The 8,694-nt window shown below is 35.3% G+C and overlaps 1 long non-coding RNA gene across 1 annotated transcript; it reads right to left on the bottom strand.

The window, feature by feature from the left end:
* Nucleotides 1–128: 128 nt before the first annotated feature.
* LOC118765120 lies at nt 129–8,667 on the bottom strand. Its single transcript, XR_005000971.1, has 3 exons — nt 8,541–8,667; nt 1,225–1,228; nt 129–746 (listed from the first exon to the last, which is right to left on the bottom strand). It is a non-coding gene; the product is annotated as an uncharacterized LOC118765120 (long non-coding RNA).
* Between the last annotated feature and the right edge of the window lie 27 nt (nt 8,668–8,694).

Below are 8,694 nucleotides of genomic sequence, written 5' to 3'. Positions count from 1 at the left end.
TATACAATAAAATATTATCATCACTCCGGTATTTTTAAAATCCAGTGTTCCATGCTTGAATGGGTCAAAGGGAATTCATCAAGGGAGATTTTCTATGGCCAGATGCTCTTACAGACCCATTTGCCTATGTGACACTCCAGTGGTCTCTCAACAGTCTAATATTGGCAAAAGAAACATTATTGCTCTTGATATCAGCAAATCTTTCAGTTATGTTTATGCGAACTTTCTAGCAAAATTCCCCAGTTTTTATCTCCACAAATTTCTCATATCTCATATTTTTTGTCAGTTTTTTTTACAGCTTGGTGAGAGTCAGTCTGACCCAGTTCCCAAACTTTAGTTATATAACAGTTGGATTTGACCCCATGTTTTGTCACATAGTAATTACAAGTTGAGCATGTGCACAACCCCAATTTCATTTCAATCAGTGGCTTTTTTCACTGGATAATCATCTGGCAGCATGACTAGAACCTTCTGTGAACAGAGCCTACAAATGCAGCTCATTTGAGTGCAAAAACTGTTGAGTGATTCCAATCCTCGGTAAAGTTCATTCTTGACACATAGCTGTTTTCACAGCTACATATTCAACCTGACACAATAGATGAATAAAACACACCATGGTAACACAACAAGAATATGTACCGTTGAATAAACTTACCCCAAATGGTGAATTTCTGACAAAGATTTTCTGCACTTATAATGTACATTATTTCACCTGAATATTCCTTTTCTTGTATTGCATGAACACTCTCTATTAATGTAGCAATAAACATGTTCATATACATAAAACAAGCCCTGACTATTCCACAGTTATGTCACATGCTTTTCCTTCTGTTCATACATTAAAGACCTGCTTTATGTTAATTCTATCTAAGCACATTTCTATGTAGTTATCAACACAAATCTTAAACCCCATCATCTCAGGCGATTTTTCACAGGGTCCTAACTTAAAACATATTACATTCTAATGACTAGTGTTCTACTTCAGAATCTGAAATACAAAATTTTAACCCTAATCAATTGCCTACATTCTACAAAGTTCAAGTGCAACCCTTATTAGAGTGATGCCCACACATGTAGAACAGTGCTGCTTTACAAAAACATCTAAGACATCCAAAAGTTAAAAAAGGCCATTTGACTAATTGATAAAAACTCACTGACCAACAATCTACATCCATTTAATTACAAGTGTGATGCCTCTACTACTATAACTTCAGTGGTTTTGACTTCTCTGAGGTAACAAGCAGCATAGCATCTCCACTCAGACCACCTGATGCACTAGCCTCTCTCTTCCTATCTTTTCTAATACTTCGGAAAGGGCATCCAGCTGTGGAAACTATAAAAAAATTAAGACGTAAGAGCAAAACAGGGTTCTGCATTGGATTTTGTAGATATAAGACAACAACATCAACAACAAGTAAAGAAGTATCATTCTGTAAAAAGTTTTCAAATTTTAGTTTTATTTTATTCTTTATGTGAAGACAAATCACCAGAAACCTATGCATGTCAAATATCAGGATTCTCTGATCAGTATTTAGATTACTTACAAGGGAAGCCAAAGTTTTCATCCAACTAGAAGCCAAATTTATCAGTTTCTTTCCAACTTCTCAGAACTGTAAATTCTTTCATTTATAACTAATTTTCATTCTGTTTGTTGCATTTTGTACGGAAGGAAAATACAATTCAATTGATATATAACAATGTATTTTTAAAGTATTTTAAAGTTAAATTTAAAAACTAATCATCCAAATTCTCATAAATAAGAATTTTATGTTGTTGTATTTCAAATTTATTTTGAATCTTCTATGATATAATCACACTGTTAGTAGGAACTTATAATTTTATTTTTAACTGTTATTATAATATGATAACAGTTAAATTAGAAATATATAGGGTCAAATTTTTTTACACCATAAAATTTGCAAACCAGATTTTATAGAAAAAAATTACCTTGCAAGTGAAATTGTAGGAAGACTTAAAAAGGAAATTGCCTGCAAACCAGGAAGTCTGCTACCCAGAAATGATTGAGTTTTTAAGAACTTTCTGTGTTTAAGAACTTTCCATATGAACTTAAGTAAGAAAATCAAAGAAATGTGTTGTATGTTGTGTTAAATAAAGTTATAGAACATTGGGATGTAACAAATATCCTTCCTCAAGATATTAGATAAACTTGGATTCACTAAAAATATAAATTAATGAATAAATCAGATCAATTGGTTACAATGATAAACATACTTATCATGAGCATTTGACTAATCTTAGAAAACTTGGTAGCTTCTTCGATATGGTTACACATGATGGAGTCGAACAAATAAGAACACAAACAGAGAATGATTTGCAAAAATCTTATGATCAGGAATTTTTGGAGAATCAAAGAGATGCAAGGAGAATATATTTAGGCAGATTGGATAGGAATTGTGTTCATAAAACTTAAGAAAATATAGGAAAGAAAGCTGTTGAAAAGTATAACATAAATGAAAGAGTATGTTTAAAGAGAATTCCTTTGTTTTCTTCTACCTTTAGTGGTTGTGATGATGTTAATTTGTAAAAGATTTATGAGAAGCCTAAAGTACAAAACACAAAGAAAATAATGCATTCACCTGATGTCTCCTTGATGTGTGACCACTTAAATATTTCATTGGAAGAGAAAATACATAGTTGCTTCCTATTCAGAAGCTTTAGGAGAAAATCTTGGAAATTAGTTATGAGAAGGTGTTAGTGAAGAAACTAACAGAGACGATGTCAGGAAAGAAAGTAATAGAAGGGAAGGAGAAAAAGTAGTGTTAAGGCTAGTGAGAGACAAGCAGAGAGTGAAAAAGGGAAGAGTGAGGAAGACTGAGTAAGAGATTCAAGAGTATCCTACATTATATGAGGATGAAGGAAAATGAATGAAATTGTTCCAGAAAAAGAGGCCAGACTGAGCATACCCTTAAGGCAATATAACTAAGAAGGTGAACAAAGCTGAATAGTGACAGAAGCAAGATCATTTCTCTGAAGGAAGCAGAGTCCTGTTTGTGTACTCACTGTTACTAAAGATTTTGCTCAGTTAAACTTTGTGGCCTTTTGACTCCAGATTTTGTTTCCATGCTTGGAACTTTTCTGTTAATCCTACAGCAGATTCGGCTATTAATACAATGTCATCAGGATACAGGGGTTCCTTCTGGCAGCTGGTCTCAAAATTCCCTGTTATAACCTTGAGGATTATGATAAATAGAAGGGAGCATTGGGCCACAGTAGATCCCTGCCTGCAAGTTAATTTCATTGCTGTACTCATTGCAAACTCTCACCTTGCTGACAGCACCTCTGTACATGGCTTGTATGGTTGCCACAAGCCATCTGTCAACTCTAGCTTCTTCACCAACCACAAGATTACAGAGTAAGGGTCTTGATCAAAGACTTTCTCCAAGTCATTGAATACTAGTCACAGTGACTTACTCTTCAGAACTGTAGTTGTCTCAGTAGCAACATGACATCAGTAGTAGTTCTTTCTGGTAAGAAATCAAGCTGTATGCCAAGTACATTAACACACTAATTCGGTGGTTCCCAAACTTTTTAGCGTTGCGACCCACTATTTATTACACCAGTTTATGACGACCCACTTAACTCTACTGAGTAAACACATTAATGAAATTAACAAATTTATTTCAGATTACATCTTCAGTGAGGCCTGTGAGAAGGATGAGCCTGTTTCTTGCTACGCTCAATAATAGAATTAACATCAGGTTCAATGCATGATAGTTTCAGGCATAAAAAATTTGAGAGCTGCAGTTTATTTCGATATTTGCTTTTAATCCCAACCATTGCTGAAAATCCAACTTCACAAATATAAGATGATGTGAAAGGGAGAAGTACATTTAATGTTTCGGTGGAAATGATTGGGTACGAGAAAATGACAACCTCTGATTTGTTAAGTTCGTGAAAAAGCCTACTACTTGATAAAACAACAAGTCTGGTATTGAAAATATAAGTCTTGAACTATCTCGATAGACAGCAGTTAATCAAAGCTAATGCGTAATTTTATAACTTTTTGCAACCCACTAAGATTCCGTTCGCAACCCATCTGTGGGTTATGACTCATAGTTTGGAAACCACTGCACTAATTAATTGAGCAATAACTCTTTCTATAACTTTCATGACCTGGTCCAGAAATTTGATATTGCTGTAATTACTTCTCCCTAAGGCACTTCCTTTACCAAGAGTAAAAGTTGATTATGATATTGCTATACTAAGTCATTGGTTATGACAGCTTCCTCTACAGGCTGATTGACTATCCAGATGACAAGCCTATAACAGACCCCACCATATATTTTAAGCATTTCAGCATCAACCTATAGACTCTGTGTGTTAAAATACATGAAGCCATGCACCAAATGATGTTAGCAGACTATGAGACTCAGACTTTCATCAAAATTTTGCCTATTCAGTGGCACACACCACCCTAGTCATTTGGATTTAGGCTTATACTTTTGTTCTTTTATAGAAAACAACAAACCATTTGTTGGTGTGTGCTGAGATTTACCAACCTGGAATTAATTTAGTATGGACACACAAGTCAGCTTAGATTTTTTAAAAACTAGTTTTTAGCATGCTCCTAATCACAAGAACATGAAAGGCATTCGCTATAGGATTTCATCTTGAAGAAAAAAATTTCCCAATAGATTTGGCACATAAAAACATGCCATGAATTCCAATAAATGAACACATGTATCCCTCTCTATTTATCTATAGATCGATAGATGGAAAGATAGATGTATATGTATGTATGTATGTATGTATGTATGCATGTATGTATGTGCAGATTTGTGTTTTATGTATAAACTCTCATGCATAGAGTTACATATCTAGACTGGAAAGTTTTACAGATTTTTACAGCTCCAGTGAGGATTGGATCTGTAGCCTTATGTATGTATGTATGTATGTATGTATGTATGTATGTATGTATGTATGTATGTATGTATATATATAGACAGATAGATAGATATACATACATACATATATATATATATATATATATATATATATATATATATATATATATAATATATATATATAATATAATATAATATAATATAATTTGATATAAATAAAGTTAGATAAGACTGGTTTATGGGATTACTCTGAGTTTCATGTCCATAAAACGTTTATCTTTATGGCATATCATCAGATCCCAAAACTTGTTGGTTTAAGGCCTCTCTAACTGTACACCCAAATGCTGCTAAAAATGATGGATGGTGAATGAGATGGAAATGAAAAATGATGGTGAATGAGATGGAAAGCTTTCTACCACAACTTAGCCACAACATTCCTGGAGAGCAACACCTATGAAATCAAATCTAGCAAATACTCACCCAAGCATCAAGGGCCTCGAGCCATTCAAAGCTGACCTACAGGACATCATTCCCAAACTAAAATTCTGTAAGCCCTCTAGCTCCAGAAAAGACTTGCTAGAGAAGCTGTAAGCCAGCAGGTTTTGGGATCTGATGATACAGTGTAAAGCTAAACGCTTTATAGATGTGAAACCCAGAGCTATACCATAAACCTCAAGAACTTCTGGAAGTTTCACAGCCTCATCCAGCCGTCACAATTTGGATTTATTCCTAACTCCAGCTGCTGTAATCAACTCATCGAGTCTCTTGAGGACATTAACCGAATCACTGATCGCAGATCCTGGGTGGATGTTGTTTACCTGGACTTTGCTAAGGCTTTTAATTCTGTACCACACAAAAGACTTATGGTGAAACTCTCTGCAATGGGTGTGAGATGATCTCTATAACTGGTTGAAGTCCTTCATTATCGGCCGAAAAGCGGTTGTCACAGTTCTAGGACAGCAATCTTCACCCTATGAAATGACATCTGGTGTGCCACAGGGATCAGTTCTTGGCCCCCTTTTATGACACAGATGCCAACTTAAAGAATGCCACAGTGCTGAAATATGCAGATGACACCAAGTTGTACCTTGAAATAAAGAGGTCAGATCCTGTACTCTATAGATCTTTATTGCAATCAGACCTAGACACAATGCAGCAGTGGATCATAGACTGGCAACTCAAGTTGGCTGTGGACAAATGTACCACTATACATTTTGGGAGGGAAAACCCAGTGTCTACTTACTCCCTCCACAACACTAATCTCAAAAAGTCTTCTTGTGAACGTGACCTGGGCATTATTGTCGACAGCGATTTGCATTGGACAAAACACATTGCTAAAATTGCCAAGAAGGCTGAGGGTGTCTTGGCATCACTAACCAAGTCCTTTGTGAGCCGCACTCCAGCTATCTATCTGCGGCTTTATATAGCTATGGTGCAACCTCACCTGGAATTTGCATCACCAGTCTGGAACCCCTATCTTGCCCTGGATATTAATTGTCTGGAAGCCGTTCAGCGACATGCAGCCAAGAGAATACCCTCCAGCAGGCATTTGCCATATTCTGAACGCCTTACTTCCCTGGGCATGGATACATTGAAACTCCGACGTCTGACAGCTGACTTGGCAGACAACCATAAAATTATCAACCATCTTACAAACAATAACTCTGAGCACCTTTTCAAACTCCACCCGTATAACACCCATGGACATGTTTACAAAGTCAGAAAACAGCACAGCTCCCATGACTTTTGGAAGCATTTTTTCACACTAAGCGTTGCTGAAGTATGGAACAAACTGCTGGCATTAATTGTTAGTTGTCGGAGCACTGCATCCTTCAAAACTTCCATGCTTCCTGAGATTTGCCAACACTACACATGATTTTCTCCCCTCCATACACATGCAAGCATGTATCTGACTCATACACTGTTCACTTCCCAGACATTTGTACATTACTGCATATGCTTTATACACACTTTTGAAAAGTTGTGGTGCACCTGAGCACTGTATACAATAATTTCATTATTATTATTACTATTACCAAACTGACTTTATTTAACTTTATTTATATTATATACTGCTCTATAACTTAGAGCGTGCTTCTTTTTTGGATTTATGCTTTACCCACAATGTATGGCTGCAGGTGTGGCTGTGTGCTAAGAAGCTTGCTTCCCAACCACATGGTTCAAGGTGCAGTCCTGCTGCATGGTACCTTATTTTCTTTGAAACATATGTTGCAAGTATAAAGATTTGAATAGCACCTGCATTTAACTCCATTTCTTAATTTATCTACAATATATATATATATATATATATATATATGTATGTATGTATGTATGTATGTATGTGTGTATGTATGTATGTATGTATGTATGTATGTGAGTATGTATGTATGTATGCATGCATGCATACATGTATGTATGTATGTATGTGTGTATGTATGCATGTATGCATGCATGCATACATGTATGTATGTATGTATGTATGTATGTATGTGTGTATGTGTGTATGCATGTATGCATGCATACATGTATGTATGTATGTATGTATGTATGTATGTATGTATGTTGTATGTATGTATGCATGTATGCATGCATGCATGCATACATGTATGTACGTATGTATGTATATATGTATGTATGTATGTATGTATGTGTGTATGTATGTATGCATGTATGCATGCATACATGCATGTATGTATGTATGTATGTATGTATGCATGCATGCATGTACGTACGTACGTATGTATGTATGTATGTACGTATGTATGTATGTATGTATGTATGTGTGTGTGTGTGTATGTATGTATGCATGCATGCATGCATGCATGCATGTATGTATGTATGTATGTATATGTATTTATATATTTATGTGTGCGCATTTGTGCCTGTATTTGTCCTCCTCCCCCATCGTTTGACAACCGATGTTGTATTTACGTTCCCGTAACTTAGCGGCTCAGTAGAAGCAACTGATAGAATTAAGCACCAGGCTTACAAAGAATTAAGTCCAGGGGTCGATTTCTTCGACTAAAAGGCAGTACTCCAGCATGGCCACAGTCAAATGACTGAAACAAGTAGCAGTATATACACGCACTCACGCCCAACTCCCCACCATCCACACACGTGATACATATGTATATGTGCGTGTTTCTTATATTAGTGATGGGTGGGTGTTTGTATTTATTTATTTATGTACGTACATATTTATAAGGTATTCATGGAGTGGACCCGCGCTAATCATTAAGAAAGTGAAAATAAAAACAATTTTGAAATTGAAATAAAATATTCATTTCGATATAATTCGATTCATTGTTATTTAAAATATTTTACGATATTTTGCCATACATTCAGATTTTTGATGCTGCATATCCATCTCTAAAGGAGAAGAAAGTGTTGAATTATATCACACTGAAATGCTCATTTTGTAATAAGGAAATGAACCAGATAAAATATAAGGAAGGAAAGATTTTTCGATACTCCACACACAAAACTGAATGAATGTTTTCAGAACATTCTCAAACATCTTTCCGAATGGTTTACTTTTGAATAACATTTTATTTCAATTTCAAAATTTATTTTATTTTCACTTTGCTTAATGATTAGCGCGGGTTCACCCTTTTTCTTGAGTACCTATGTATAATTGTATATATGTAAAAATCCCATAGACATAAGTTTTCAAACCTTTGTGGGAATCGTTTTGATCCTCACAACATGGAAGGAGTCAAGTTAACTAAGAATAAAACATTTCGAGTTTTAGTTGAAACAGTTTCTCGTCTCTTATGCCATTAATTTCCTCAGATGCGGTCTGAAAGTTACAATATTTCTCGTCCTTCTC

The sequence above is a fragment of the Octopus sinensis genome, linkage group LG1 (genome assembly GCF_006345805.1).
Source record: "Octopus sinensis linkage group LG1, ASM634580v1, whole genome shotgun sequence".
Taxonomy (NCBI): Eukaryota; Metazoa; Mollusca; class Cephalopoda; order Octopoda; family Octopodidae; genus Octopus; species Octopus sinensis.
The sequence above is the reverse complement of the archived record's forward strand: the minus strand, read 5'-3'. Positions and strand labels throughout refer to the sequence as shown.